General features: G+C 43.6%; 1 pseudogene; it reads right to left on the bottom strand.

The window, feature by feature from the left end:
* Nucleotides 1-9,163: 9,163 nt before the first annotated feature.
* On the bottom strand, nt 9,164-15,105 carry LOC114626713 (annotated as a pseudogene).
* Between the last annotated feature and the right edge of the window lie 1,191 nt (nt 15,106-16,296).

The following is a 16,296-nucleotide window of genomic DNA, read 5'->3' as shown; positions in this document are numbered from 1 at the left end:
CCTGAACAAGCACTGGGCCTCCAGACTTCCCCGGGCTGGTCAGAAATGCATATGGAGGGGCCGCAGGAGATGCCTTGGCCAGTGGGAAGCTCAGCTCCGAGGCCTGCGGAGAGCTCCCCCCAGTGGCCAGCCATGCCTTTGCCGAGGGCGACCACACTGTCCTTGCCCTTCCTGGCTCAGGGTTTCCCTTCCATGGCCACACTAGGCGACTTTCCACTGACCATTCACAGTCTGATATAGGCACACGGGCCACAGGCTGGGCAAGATCCAGGGCTGCCCAGCTTTCCCTTTCCTGGGACCACACTCTATGATCTGCTCTTGTTTGTGTTCCTGTGAACAACAGACTCAGGCTATCCTGTGTGGGTCCAACCAGGGGATCTTAGGGTATGGTGTGAGAAATCAGACTGTTGATATTGGGGACAGAGAGGAAGCCAGGTCTGTCTACATAGGTTTGACTGTCCTAGTAGTCCCTATGTAGACCAGGCAGGTCTTGAACTCAGAGAGACCCTGCCTGACTCTGCCTCCTGAGTGCTGGTATTAAAGGCATGTGCTACCACACCTGGATCACACTATTGATCTTAGCTGGCTCCCAATCAACTAGGAGAATAATACATTCCTCGCCTACCAACTGATCCTTGAGGAAGAGTTCCTGGATGTGGACCGGCCTGCGCCTCTTCTGCCTTCACTATATCCAGCTTTGAGTGAGGACAAAGTTATCTGTGGCACTCTGAATTTTCATCTTTGTGACAGTAGGGTACTAGCCACTTTCTCGCTGCAAGGCCATTGAGGATTGGCAGGGTGGTAATGCATCCGGGGCGGGGGGTGGTTGTGGGGGGAAGGGGTGGTGTGAGCAAGAGAAGGGGAGGGGGCTGGAATCATCCTGGGCTCAGCTCTACGCCTTGATGCCTGAGAGACTAATAATAATGGCCTCCCTCCTCCTTAGGACAGAGCTGATGAAGCCCTCAGTTCCCAAGGGATTGCCACACAGCAGTTGCTGATGATGTCTCTGCTTCCTTCCGTGGGTTGGGAGATAACGACACACATGCTTTCTTTGGAACGCAAGTGAGCGATGCTGGGTGGAGAAGTCTCATCATGTCCCCTTCCCCAGGTTCTGCATGGGAGTTAGCCATCTGACAAGGTGCCCAAGTGAAACTCTACCTCTCCAACCCCTGGGTTCCAGCTGAGTACAATAATGGGCTGTCTACAGGGCCCAGAGGGAAGGCAAAGCCAGCTCAAGAGAACCACGAAGGAAAACTCCCTCTAGAGACCATGCTACCTTAGTCATGCACTCTGGCTTCTGACTGAAAGAAGAAGCGACAGTGTGAGCTCTGGGGATGTGTCATTGCCCGTTCCTATCAGCTCTGCAGTGCTGCCTAGCCGGCTCTGCCTGTGAGCTAACAGCACGATTACCAAAGAGTCCACTGGCCACTCAGGTATTGTCTTAGTCAGGGGTTCTATTCCTGCACAAACATCATGATCAAGAAGCAAGTTGGCCAGGAAAGGGTTTATTCAGCTTACACTTCCACATTGCTGTTCATCACCAAAGGAAATCAGGACTGGAACTCACACAGGGCAGGAAGTAGGAGCTGATGCAGAGGCCATAGAGGGATGTTTCTTACTGGCTTGCTTCCCCGGGCTTGCTCAGCTTGCTTTCTTATAGAACCCAAAACTTCCAGTCCAAGGATGGCACCACCCACAATGGGCCCTCCCCCCTTGATCGCTAATTGAGAAAATGCTTTACAGCTGAATCTCATGGAGGCATTTCTTCAAGGGAGGCTCCTTTCTCTGTGATAACTCCAGCTTGTGTCAAGTTGTCACACAAAACCAGCCAGTACAGGTATGGTGGTGCATACCTGTTTTCCCAGCTCCTTGGGAGACTGAGCCAGGAGGACAGCTTTAGTCTAGGAATTGAAGGCCACACTGGCCAATAGACAAGGATGTTGTCTCTCTCAAATCTTCCTCTAAAAAAAAAAAATCAGCTTTCATGACCTGGACTTAGAGAGACCTGGGAAGATAGGACTGCCTCTAACTTTGCAAGGGGACTAAAGAGGGGCTGTAGTCTGTGCAGGTGGAGACACAGGAGAGACTTTTTTTTTTTTTTTTTTGCACAGAATCTCATGTAGCCCAGGCTGGCTTCAAGGTTGCTGTGTAGACAATGCTGGCCTTCAATCCCTGATGTTTCCCTTAGCTCCCGAGTGCTGAGATTGCAGGTGTGTGCCATCACACACATTTATGCAGTGTTAGGGAGCCAACCCACAGCTTGTGCATGTTAAATCAACACTCTAGCAACTGAGCTACATATACCCCCAGTCCTGAAAGACCTTGAAACAATCACTGAAGACGTGAAGGCTAATAGGGGCTGATGGATTATCCCCGTAAAGCAGGGGATTCTCTGCCACTAGAAAGTGCAAGTAGAGGGTAGATACAAACCTGGGAAGTCCCTTCCAGCTCTGAGACCCTCTCAATTTCATTTCCTATGTCAGCCCTCAGCCTTTCCCTGATACAAGCCAAGAGGTGAGAAAAATTATATTTAGACAGGGTCCATAACCCCTAAGTTAAAAGTTAAGCTCCAAGCTGGGCGGTGGTGGTACATGCCTTTAATCTGCTGGGAGGCAGAGGCAGGCAGATCTCTGTGAGTGGAAGACCACCCAGGTCTACATAGTGACTTCTGGGATAGCTAGGTCTATGTAGAGATAACCTTAGCTCAAACAAACAAAAAAAGAAAAGAAAAAGAAAAAAGTTAACCTCCAAAACATCGTGGTGACACACATCCATTTCACCTCTTAGGAGGCTGAGGCAGGAGAATCACTAAGAGCCCAAGGCCTGTGTATTAATTACTTTTCTATTGAGAGAGCAAACTGAAGGCAGGACAAGGGTTTGAACTCTCAAAGCCTACCCCCCAGTGAAGTACTTCCCTGAGCAAGGCTCTATCACCTCCCCAAACAGTACTACCAACCAGAGACCAAATGGTCAAATACTGGAGACCACTGGAAACATTTCTCATACAAACCACCATGACCTGCTTGGGTCATAGACCCAGGCCAGCTCAAGTGAGACTGTATCTCAAGACCCAAACCCAAACTGAAACTTTGTATCCACAACTCATCACAACAAACAAATAAACAAACAAGCCAGACATAGAAACACACTAGGAAGCAGAGGCAGGCAGAACTCCATGAGTTTGAGGCCTGTCTGGTCTAAACAGCAAGTTTCAGGCTAGCCAGGGATATAGGGTGATGCCCTATCTAAACAGACACAAACAAACCAAAACCCCAAAACAACAATAACAACAAAAATCCCCAACCCCAGAAATGTTACATGCCTTCTCCAATGGTGCTTGAATGTGGGAGGTGAGGGCACATGACTTCTTCACTGCTGACATTTGGAATGGCTCATCTCCACTGTCAACTTGACTGGCTTTAGATTGACCATGAAAACGTCTCTTTGAGAGAGTCTGTGAAGATCTATGAGGTCGGAAGACTCCCTCTGAATGTGGGTGGCATTATCCCACAGGCTGGGGTCTGAGATGGAATAAAAAAGAGAAGGCAAGCTGAGCCTGGACCTCCGTGCTTGCTGCTTCCTGACTGCCTGTACGGTGTGACCAGCCTTGGACCGCTGCTCTCATGACTTCCTCCACCTGATGAACTGTACCTTCCAACTGTGAGCCAAAATAAACCTCTTTCTCATTAAATGGCTTCATATATATATATATATGACTCTGTGTGTGTGTGTGTGTGTGTGTGTGTGTGTATGTGTGTCTAGTACCATAGTGCACATATGGAGGTCAGAAGACAACTTTTCAGAGTCTGTTCTTTTCTTCTACAGGTCAAATTCAGGTTATCATTCTGTGTCTTTATCTGTTGAGCCATCACACTGTCCCAACAAGAAGTAAGTTAAGTAAGTTGCTTTTTTGAGGAAAGTAATTAATCCAAAATTAATTTTCTTTCTCTCTTTTCTTTCTTTCTTTCTTTCTTTCTTTCTTTCTTTCTTTCCTTCCTTCCTTCCTTCCTTCCTTCCTTCCTTCCTTCCTCCTCCTCCTTCTTCTTCTTCTTTTTCCTTTTCCCCTTCCCCTTCCCCTTTTCCTTCCCCCCTCCTCCTCTTCTTCCCTCTCCCTCTCCTCTTCTTCCTTTTCCTCCTCTTCTTTCTCCCCCTCCCCCTTCTCCCCTCCTCTTTTCCTCCTCCCCCCTCCTTTCTCCTCCTCCTCTTCCTCCTCCTCCTTTTTGTTTTTCTTTGAGACAAGTTTTCATTGTGTAGCCCTGGCTGTCCCAGAATTTACTCTGTAGACCAGGCTGCTAAGAACTCACAGAGATCCACTTGCCTCTGCCTCCTGAGTGCTGGGACTAAAGGTGTAGGTCACCACTATCGGATTCAAAATTCTTATAATTACTTGCTTTGTGATCAAACTATGCTGTCAAAAACATACTTTCATCAGCAGCCCAATTGGAAGAGTAGAGGATGTATTAACTCTCAAAGATCATGCTAGAGAGCTTCCCTTCACATAGTAATGAGACTTTCTAACAAGCCCGGTACTGAAGACACATGATAGACTCTCACTGGAGCAAAACACATGGGTGGGTGGATGAGGTGGTGAGTGTGTGAACAGCCAGGTTGAGTTCGTTTTGTCTCTTCTACAGTCTTCTGCATAGACAAGCCAGGACAGACTCTGACTATGCAGCGCCTGAGGGAGCATCTCTGGGAATGGCAGGGGAGAGTAAGTTGCCCATCGTCCTGGAGAAGGATGGAACAGACCCTTTGTGCTGCTCGCCAAGGAAGACTGGTTATGGAGGTGGAAGAAACAATGTGTAGCATAGTTCTCCCAAAACGTTTGGACAGCCTGGCACGGGATGCTGACAGGAAACGGCAATGGATTTCATTATAAGGCTCTGATTAGTTGGCGTGGGACCCTTTCCTGGTATAGTTGGCACACTGGCTTCCAACCCCCTGGCCTCTTTGGCAGTCCTGAGTCTGACCCCACAAATCAGGCAGTAACTCGCTGAGATCAGCCTAAGTTGGTCTTTTCATGTTTTTCCACCATAGTGAATAACTCACAGGACAGAAGGGGCTGACACTGCTTAGACAATCTGCAGACCACCCACCACAACCTAGCAGGATGGGGGTGGGGTGGGCTTGTGTGCAAGCTGGAGAGGGCAGAGGGGCTGCATGTCTGACTTACTGCTATTACCAACATGAGGCAGGGCCTTGAACATTTGAACCTCCATGGACAACCCTGACACATTGACTGTACCCCAAATAGTGCAACAGTACACATCACAGGGCCTGGAGAGGTAGCTCTGTGATTAAGAGCTTTTCCAGAGGACATGGGTTCAGTTCCCAGTATCCACATGATGGCTCACAACCATCTATAAGTTCAGTCCCAGAAGATCTGATGCCCTTTTCTGGCCCTGAGGGCACTGCATACATGTAGTACACAAACATGAATTCACACACATATGGGCATACACACACACACACACACACACACACACACACACACACCATAAATATTAAGAACACTTCAGTTATACGGGTGAGTTTGTGTTTCGTTGAGTGTGCACCAAAATGCATTGTTGGAAAGAATGTGCTGGAAGAATGTTCAAGTTGGCTAATATGACAGAGCTGTCTTGCCAGGTTGTTTCCACTCTTGCCATCAGAAAGATATGCCATGGTTAGTCTTCTAACTCAAGTTGGCTAGACTAAGCCATGCCAGGGTGGCCAATAAAACACCTCTTCTAGTGTACTATTTCTAACGAAGTAAAGGAAACCTACCTTTGCTACAGTGGCTGCTCATCTCCTAATCCGATGAAACGCAAATGAAATAGAAAGCAGGGAGGGTGAGTCCACCCCACCCCTCTTTCTCAGCTGAGATCCATCTCCTGCTCTTAGACCTTGGAGATCCCAATCTTGTCTTGTGGTCCCCAGGAAAGACACTAGGAGCTCCCTGGTTCCCTAGCCTTTGAATATGACGCCAGCAGCTCTCCTGACTTTTAGTTTCCAAGTGCATGGGTAGTACATACCTGTGTATGCGTGTATCTGTGGGATGTCTAAAGTCAGAGGGTTGACAAGGTGATGTCCTTCTAAGGCTATGAGAATAAAGGGTGGCCTTTACCCGTGCTTAGTGTCTGAGGAGTAAACAATCTTTGGAGTTCTTTGACTTGCAGATGAATTACTCCCATTTCTGCCTCCGTGTTCATGTGGCCTCACTTCCGTGTCTGTCTCTAATTTCCCCTCCTCTTAAGGGACAGTTATCTCCCTGGATGCTGATGTGACCTCATTCTAATCATACCTGAAGAGTCCTATCTCTAAATATGGTCAATGTCTTAGTTCTCTTTCCTGTTGCTGTGGCTAAATGCTCTGCCAAAGCCAACTCAAGGGAGAAAGACGTTATTTTATCTCATAGTTCAAAGCCTAGTCTGTCATGGTGAAGAATTCAAGGTCGCAGGAGTCTAGTAAGATCACAGGGCCAAATTCTGAGGTGTTGAGGATTAGGACTTTATCATACCAATTTAAAGAAGGCCTACAAGTCAACTCCAGTCATGAGTGAGGAGACATTGCTATATACATGACCATGTGGTGGTACTCCTAACAGCTGTAACTATGGCCTTCCTCCAAGAAGTCTGGGTGAGGTCATTTCCAGTTTAGATTTGTTTGAGCAGGTTGGAAAGAGGCTGTAAAGACTCTTCAGCCTCAATCCGATTCCACCTACCTAGCATACCGTCCATCCATCCATCCCTTCATTCCCAATTTCAGATCTTGAGCTCATGAGTCTACTAGAAATTTCCCTGTTCTAAGAAACCAAGAGTAAAGAGAGTTAAACACCGGTGATTGACAGGTGATAGCCGTCACTAATCAGACCTACCTGTTGACTAATGGTTTCCTCAGAATTGAAACATTCCCTCTGGGAGGGAGGCGGGGAGGAGATTTGAGGCTCAAGACTCCCAAGATAGACAAAAGGTCACATATTTGGAGTGGCAGGGGGTAGAGGCAATGGGAAAAACTTAGAAGATTCTCTAAGGCCTCTATCAGGCTTTCTAGAAGGGGTAAGCAGCTGTGAGGGAAGTCGACTCTGACTACACATGTTGAGAGAGCTCTCTCAGACCTGGGAAATTGTGCAGGGTTGTAGCTTTCATGACTCATCACTTTGTTGGTACTGAGCTTTTCAGTGATGCAGCTGCTTTTGACTCATCCCTGCTTCTGTAAGTGACCACTCACTCAGACTCCTGCTAATTACCCTGATAAAAACCCACTGCTTCACCAAGATAGACTTTGGTGCAATCATTACTTTGGTCAGTCATGGGTTCCCTTTCTGGGATAAGGAGTGATGTGTGCGTGTGTGTGTGTGTGTTTTGCTTCACTTCTACACATTTAAAGTCTCTTACACAACACTACTGGTTGGGAAGCTTCATTGAACACAATTCACTCAAGACGAGTTGGTGCCCAGAGCTGTTACATACTCTAGACTACACTCTAATCCCACATGCTGAGAACTAACTTTGTAAATTCTTTACATAAGGCTATCATACACAATTTGTTGTTCTGTTATACTTTTTAAAAAATATTTTAAAGATGTATTTACTTTTTATGTGAATGAGTATTTTGCCTACATATATGTGTGTACAGTACTCACAAAGGACAGAGGAGGGCATTCAATCCCCTGCAACTGGAGTTATAGGTGTTTGTGGGCCATCATGTGGTGCTGGGACCCAAACCCAGGTCCTCTACAAGAGCAGTAAGTGCTCTTAACTACTGAGCCATCTCTCTAACCCCACCTTATTATTATTTTTATCTTAGGATTACTTCAAAATATAATCGTCTTTTCTCAGCCACAACAGTTCCTGCCACAATCACTTTCTTTCTTTCTTTCTTTTTTAACATTTAAAGCTTAATTAATATGAAAATAACAAAAAACTTTGACATGACAATTACAATATATACAATTATTACAACATACATATTACAGTTTAATTATATGTACATATACAGAGTATCAAAATACCTTTTCTACTTTGGTAACTAAATTCTTGAGATTAAAAATAAACAAGTTCAAACATTTCTACATACAAAATTTTTAGGTTTTCATTTACTAAAAACAAAATAGTACACATTTTGTTGCCTTAATATATACATCAAAATAAATACTTTCAATTGTGGAAAATAGAAATGACTAAAAGTCTCAAATTTCTTAACATTATAACAACAAATAATTTACCCTGAATTTGTAGTATGTTTTTGTCAAAAAAATAAATTTACTTAATCTTAAACTCAAGTCAATGTACTTTAATGTTTTTTTTAAATATTTATTTATTTATTTATTTATTTTATTGATGAGTACACTGTAGCTGTCTTCAGACGCACCAGAAGAGGGCATCCAATCTCATTATGGATGGTTGTGAGCCACCATGTGGTTGCTGGGATTTGAACTCAGGACCTCTGGAAAAGCAGTCAGTGCTCTTAACCGCTGAGCCATCTCTCCAGCCCTAATGTTTTTTTTTTTAAAAGAGACAAAATACTAAAGGACAGGTTTACACCAGCTAAGAAATAAAATTTACAACCATATAGGTATAAATGTAATCATTTTAAAAACACTAATTCAGTATTATAAAAATATATAAAACCCCTAGCTATACTCCACAAAAAATATAAATGGACATATGCATTCTACTGATTATCAAAAACTATGATTTTTGTAGCTTCTACAAAATGTCAAAGAATAGGAATTGTTTTCTTCTTTTTCTTGAAATGATCTCATTGTGCAACTATAGGTGAACCTCAAACCCACAGAAACTGCTTCTGTCTCCAAAGTGCTGGGCTTGAAGGTCTTGCTAACACACTTGGACTCAGTACTGTTTTCTTATTGAAGTATATAAATATTTCTACCTCAACCAGGAATATCAATATCTGCTAGTAAAAGATGGGATATACATAGAAAGGTAGGCATTGTCCTGTATTCAAGTGTCCAAGTTTGATTTCCATTAAAATATCTTCTGTAACTGATAAACTACACAAACAAAAGTAAAAAGATGAAGTAAACATCTTCTACATTTAAGAAATGGCCTCTATAAGGTCTTCCATAATGATGATGATAGTATGTATCTGGATCACATTCCATAGTCTTCCAAGTAGGCAATTTCGTTTCTGTTACTTCAAAAACAATCATGACTTTCACAAACACTGATGCTCTATCGTGGGTTTACATGAGGCACCATGCCACAGTGAGAGCAGCTACAACACCATTCAAAATTGCCATGCTGTAGCCCATGTGGAAAGAATGTCCAGTCAGTTTCTTGAACCTAGCAGGTGAAAGAGGAGTAGGCGGAAACATTTCTGGTTCAAAAGAATCAAAATAAGTCACTGTCCAAGAAAAGCTGCAACAGGATAATCCAGCAGTTAGAGATATTATCAGCAGAGACCAGAATCCTAACAGCCCAGTATGTATATCATCTTCATTTTTCAAAGTTTTCTGCATGCAATTCTTTTTTTTTCTTTTTTTTTCTTTTTTTTTATTGGATGATTTATTTACATTTCCTATGTTGTCCCCTTACCCCATCCCCCACCACCCCCTCGGAACCCCCAATCCCTCGCCCCTCCTCCTTCTTCTCTGTGGATGTAACCTCTATCTACACCCCCCCACTCCCACCTCCCCACCCTCAAAATTCCCACCCCCTGGGGCATCCAGCCTTCATGAGGTCAAGGTTCTCTTCTTCCACCTATGCCCAGCAGGGCCCTCCACTTTTACATATTCACCTGAAGCCCTGGATCCCCCCCTAAGTGCTCCCAGGCTGGTGGTTTAGACCCTGGGAGCTGTGGTTGGTTGGTATTGTTGCTCTCCTCATGGTGCCACAAATCCTTTCAGCTCCTTCAGTCTTCACTCTAACTCCTCTATTGAGAACCCCATGATCAGTTCAATGGCTAGTTGTGAGCATCTGCCTCTGAATATGTCTGACTCTTGAAGGCCTCTGAGGAGATATCCATATCAGGCTCTTATCAGCATGCACTTCCTGTCTTCCACATCAGCATCTACCTTTGGTGATTGCACATGGGATAAATACTCAGGTGGGGTGGTCTTGAGACGGCCCCTCCTTCAGTTTCTGTCCCTCACTTTGTCTCCATATTTGCTCCCTTGGGTATTTTGTTGCTCCTTCTAAGAAGGACCGAATCACCCTCACTTGGTCTTCCTTCTTTATGGACTTCATGTGGCCTGTGAGTTGCATCTTGGGCATTTCAAGGTTCTAGGCTAATATCCAATAATCAGTGAGTGAATACCATGTGTCTTCTTTTGTGATTGGCTTACCTCACTCAGGATGATAATTTCTAGTTCCATCCATTTACCAAGGAACCTCTCGAATTCATTGTTTTTAATAGCTGAGTAATACTCCATTGTGTAAATATACCACATTTTTTTGAATCCATTCCTCAGTTGAAGGACATCTGGGTTCTTTCCAGCTCCTGGCTATTATAAATAAGGCTGCTATGAACATAGTTGAGCATATGTCCTTGTTATATGTTCGAGCATCTTCTGGGTATATGCCTAGGAGTGGTATAGCTGGATCCTCGGGTAATGCTATGTCCAATTTTCTGAGGAACCGCCAGACTGATTTCCAAAGTGGTTGCACCATCTTGCAGTCCCACCAACAATGGAGGAGTGTTCCTCTTTCTCCACACCCTCGCCAGCATCTACTATCACCTGAGTTTTTAATCTTAGCCATTCTGACTGGTGTGAGATGGAATCTCAGGGTTGTTTTGATTTGCATTTCCCTGACGACTAAGGATGCTGAACATTTCTTTAGATGCTTCTCGGCCATTCGAGTTTCTTCCGTTGAAAATTCTTTGTTAAGCTCTATACCCCATTTTTTAATAGGGTAATTTGGTTGTCTGGAGTCTAATTTCTTGAGTTCTTTGTATATATTGGATATTAGCCCTCTATCAGATGAAGGATTGGTAAAGATCTTTTCCCAATTTGTTGGTTGTCGTTTTGTCCTATTGACAGTGTCCTTTGCCTTACAGAAACTTTGCAATTTTATGAAGTCCCATTTGTCAATTCTCGATCTTAGAGCATATGCCATTGGAGTTCTGTTCAGGAACTTTTCCCCTGTGCCCAAGTATTCGAGGCTTTTCCCCACCTTCTCTTATATTAGTTTCAGTGTATCTGGTTTTATGTGGAGGTCCTTTATCCACATAGACTTGAGCTTTGTACAAGGAGATAAGAATGGATCAATTTTCATTCTTCTACATGTTGTCTTCCAGTTGAACCAGCACCATTTGTTGAAAATGCTGTCCTTTTTCCACTGGACAGTTTTAGCTCCTTTGTCAAAGATCAAGTGACCATAGGAGTGTGGGTTCATTTCTGGGTCTTCAATTCTATTCCACTGATCTTCCTGCCTGTCTCTGTACCAATACCAGGTAGTTTTTATCACTATTGCTCTGTAGTACAGCTTGAGGTCAGGGATGGTAGGTAATTCCTCCAGAAGTTCTTTTATTGTTGAGAATAGTTTTCGCTATCCTGGGTTTTTTGTTATTCCATATGAATTTGAGAATTTCCTTTTCTAACTCTGTGAAGAATTGAGTTGGGATTTTAATGGGGATTGCATTGAATCTGTAGATTGCTTTTGGCAAGATGGCCATTTTTATTATATTAATCCTGCCAATCCATGAGCATGGGAGATCTTTCCATCTTCTGAGATCTTCTTCAATTTCTTTCTTCAGAGACTTGAAGTTCTTGTCATACAGGTCTTTCACTTGCTTGGTTAGATTCACACCAAGGTATTTTATATTATTTGCAACTATTGTGAAGGGTGTCATTTCCCTAATTTCTTTTTCAGTCTGTTTATCTTTCATGTAGAGGAAGGCTACTGATTTGTTTGAGTTGATTTTATAACCAGCCACTTTGCTGAAGTTGTTTATCAGGTTTAGGAGTTCTCTGGTGGAAGTTTGGGGGTCACTTAAGTATACTATCATATCATCTGCAAATAGCGATATTTTGACTTCTTCCTTTCCTATTTGTATCCCTTTGACTTCTTTTTGCTGTCTAATTGCTCTGGCTAAGACTTCCAGTACTATATTGAATAGGTAGGGGGAGAGTGGGCAACCTTGTCTAGTCCCTGATCTTAGTGGGATTGCTTCAAGTTTCTCTCCATTTAGCTTGATGTTGGCTACTGGTTTGCTGTAAATTGCTTTTACTATGTTTAGGTAGGGGCCTTGAATTCCTGATCTTTCCAAGACTTTTATCATGAAGGGATGTTGAATTTTGTCAAATGCTTTCTCAGCATCTAGTGAGATGATCATGTGGTTTTTTTCTTTAAGTTTGTTTATATAGTGGATTACATTGATGGATTTCCGAATATTGAACCATCCCTGCATTCCTGGGATAAAACCTACTTGATCATGATGGATGATTGTTTTGATGTGGTCTTGGATTCGGTTTGCTAGAATTTTATTGAGTATTTTTGCATCGATGTTCATAAGGGAGATTGGTCTGAAGTTCTCTTTCTTTGTCGGGTCCTTGTGGGGTTTGGGTATGAGTGTAATTGTAGCTTCATAGAACGAATTGGGTAGTGTTCCTTCTGTCTCTATTTTGTGGAATAGTTTGAAGAGAATTGGTATTAGGTCTTCCTTGAAGGTCTGATAGAATTCAGCACTAAAACCATCTGGTCCTGGGCTTTTTTTAGTGGGGAGGCTTTTGATGACTGCTGCTATTTCCTGAGGGGTTATGGGATTATTTAGATGGTTTATCTGCTCCTGGTTTAACTTCGGTACCTGGTATCTGTCTAGGAAATTGTCCATTTCATCCAGGTTTTCCAGTTTTGTTGAGTATAGGCCTTTGTAGTAGGATCTGATGATTTTTTGAATTTCTTCAGTTTCTGTTGTTATGTCTCCCTTTTCAGTTCTGATTTTATTAATTTGGATACTGTCTCTGTGCCCTCTGGTTAATCTGGCTAAGGGTTTATCTATCTTGTTGATTTTCTCAAAGAACCAACTCCTGGTTTTATTGATATTTTGTATTGTTCTTTCTGTTTCTATTTGGTTGATTTCAGCCCTGAGTTTGATTATTTCCTGCCTTCTACTCCTCCTGGGTGTATTTGCTTCTTTTTGTTCTAGAGCTTTTAGTTGTGCAGTCAACTTGTTAGTGTGTGCTCTTTCCAGTTTCTTTTTGTAGGCACTTAGAGCTATGAGCTTTCCTCTTAGCACTGCCTTCATGGAGTCCCACAAGTTTTGGTATGATGTGTCCTCATTTTCATTGAATTCTAAAAAGTCTTTCATTTCTTTCTTTATTTCTTCCTTGACCAAGTCATCATTGAGTAGAGAGTTGTTCAGTTTCCATGTGTACGTGGGTTTTCCATTGTTTTTGTCATTATTAAAGACCAGTCTTAGTCCGTGGTGATCTGATAAGATGCAAGGGATTATTTCAATCTTTTTGTATCTGTAGAGGCTTGTTTTGTGACCAATTATATGGTCTATTTTGGAGAAGGTACCATGAGGTGCTGAGAAAAAGGTATATTCTTTTGTTTTAGGATGAAATGTTCTATAGATGTCTGTTAAGTCCATTTGGTTCATAACTTCTGTTAATTTCAAAGTGTCTCTGTTTAGTTTCTGTTTCCATGATCTGTCCATTGCTGACAGTGGGGTGTTGAAATCCCCCACTATTATTGTATGAGGTGTAATGTGTGTTTTGAGCTTTAGTAAAGTTTCTTTTATGTATGTAGGTGCCCTTGCATTTGGAGCATAGATGTTCAGAATTGAGAGTTCACCTTGGTAGATTTTTCCTTTGATGAGTATGAAGTGTCCTTCCTTATCTTTTTTGATTAATTTTGGATGAAAGTCGATTTTATTTGATATTAGAATGGCTACTCCAGCTTGTTTCTTGGGACCATTGGCTTGAAAAATTGTTTTCCACCCTTTTATTCTGAGGTAGTGTCTGTCTTTGTCACTGAGGTGCGTTTCTTGTATGCAGCAAAATTCTGGGTCTTGTTTGTGTATCCAGTCTGATAGTCTGCGTCTTTTTATTGGGGAATTGAGACCATTGATGTTAAGAGATATTAAGGAAAAATGATTGTTGCTTCCTGTTATTTTTTTTATTAGAGGTAAAGTTATGTTTGTATCTTTTTTGGGGGTTGTTGGAAGATTACTTACTTGCTTTTCCTAGGTTGTAGTTTCCCTCCTTGTGTTGGCATTTTCCATCAATTATCCTTTGAAGTGCTGGGTTTGTGGGAAGATATTGTGCAAATTTGGTTTTGTCATGGAATATCTTGGTTTCACCATCTATAGTGATTGAGAGTTTTGCTGGGTATAGTAATCTGGGCTGGCAATTGTGTTCTCTTAGTGTCTGTATGATGTCAGTCCAGGCTCTTCTGGCTTTTATAGTCTCTGGTGAGAAGTCTGGTGTAATTCTTATAGGTCTGCCTTTATATGTTACTTGACCTTTTTCCCTTACTGCTTTTAGTATTTTTTCTTTGTTTTGTGCATCTGATGTTTTGATTATTATGTGACGGGAGGTATTTCTTTTCTGGTCTAGTCTATTTGGTGTTCTGTAGGCTTCTTGTATGTTTATGGGCATCTTGTTCTTTAGGTTAGGGAAGTTTTCCTCAATAATTTTGTTGAAGATATTTACTGGCCCTTTAAGTTGGGAATCTTCATTCTCATCTATACCTATTATCCTTAGGTTTGGTCTTCTCATTGTGTCCTGGATTTCCTGGATGTTTTGAGTTAGGAGTTTGCATGCAATTCTTTAACGATCAGGTAGGCGATGGCGAGGAGGAAAGCGAGGAGGACGGCGAACAGCAGCGAGCAGAGAATGGAAAGGGCTAGGATGGGCCACCGCCGAACCTGAGTTCGCTTGGCTGCAGTCGCTGGGAAGATGCCTTTACGCTTATCCGCTTATCCGGCAGGACCGGCGACCGACCGGTCCCCGACCGGTGGGAGTGGCGGGGCCCTCTTGGTCTCCGACGACGCCCTGGCCGAGAACTCTGCCCGCAAGTCACGGGCCACTTGGTCGCATCCCTCGTCTTCGTCGCCTTTGCCCTCACCCCAGCTATCCCCTTGAATGTGGTCGGAATACACAGGCCGAGTCACAGGGCCTGGGGTAGCCTGACGCCTACTCTCCACAAACGACATGGCAGGCCACAATCACTTTCTTTGTGCCCTGGGAATTGAGTGTGTGGACAGCCCAAACCCCACACTCACCTCCAGTGCATTATGAACAGATGAGAAAGGATCCGAACTGGGGACAGGCTTTCCATCTGTTTGGCCACTGCCTTGCTGTGGGTGGCAGAGACCGGGACACCCAATCCATGAGAAAGGCCCATACTTTGTGCTCAGTTGGCAGCGTGTGAGCCAGGCACCGAAGGGGATGTGGACTGCAGATATTCTGGCTGCTTTTTTTTTCCCCTCAAACAAAAGTGCCTGAGTATTGGCTTGTGTGCAGAGTACTGAGGTGGATACCATGGTGTCGAGACAGGGAAGTCAGATCATTTCTACTGTGTCGTATTTACTAATATTCCCTTTTGGAGAAGAATGAGAATTCATTTTTTCCAGGGACAAGAGGGACATCTTGGGGGCGGGTTGTAACTGAAGCCTTTGAGTAGATTCAGCTTAGAGGCATCTGGATCCAGGGACATTTGTCTTGTTCGTTGAGAATGCATTCTGGGAAATGAAAGAGGGGAGGAAAAGGTTGGGGGAGGAGCAATGTCCCTGGGAGCCCCCATCAGGAGCAACTGCACTGTACAGAAGACAGTGCTATGTGACACGAGAGGTCTTGAGAAGCATGGGGGGGGGGTTTCAGAAGGCAGTAGGATTAATATACTCAGGCATTTGTCCATGCCTTTATTGGGGATGAGATACTGACTCCCATCTGACCTTTATAAGAACAAGTGGGACGCTTCAAAGATAAAGACTGCCTGATTTAAGGGTCTGTCACCGTCTTGGGAGTAGGCAGGCCAGTAGACACCGGTTACTAATTAAGCTTCTCTTGTCACAGTGATGTAAGGGGCATGTCAAGAGCTCAATTCCTACTGGGAAGCCTGGGAAACTTCTGGGAAACAGTTTATAAGGATTCAGATCAGGGCAAGAAAGGCTTTAAACGAATCTCTAGCCTCCTCCGCATCGTGTGTGTGTGTGTGTGTGTGTGTGTGTGTGTGTGTACGCACAATTTTTGCACTGGAAAGGATAAGCAAAAGCATCATGAATTTCAGGCCAGCTGGGAGACATTGCCAACAAACAAACAAGCAAACAAACAAAATACTGTCTGGGAACACAGCTCAGTGGCAGAGTGTCTGCCTAGTAGGTGGAAAGTTCTCTCCAACTATC

Source organism: Grammomys surdaster, unplaced genomic scaffold (genome assembly GCF_004785775.1).
Source record: "Grammomys surdaster isolate TR1022 unplaced genomic scaffold, NIH_TR_1.0 239, whole genome shotgun sequence".
NCBI classification, from domain to species: Eukaryota; Metazoa; Chordata; class Mammalia; order Rodentia; family Muridae; genus Grammomys; species Grammomys surdaster.
This window is presented reverse-complemented; position numbering and strand designations above follow the sequence as displayed.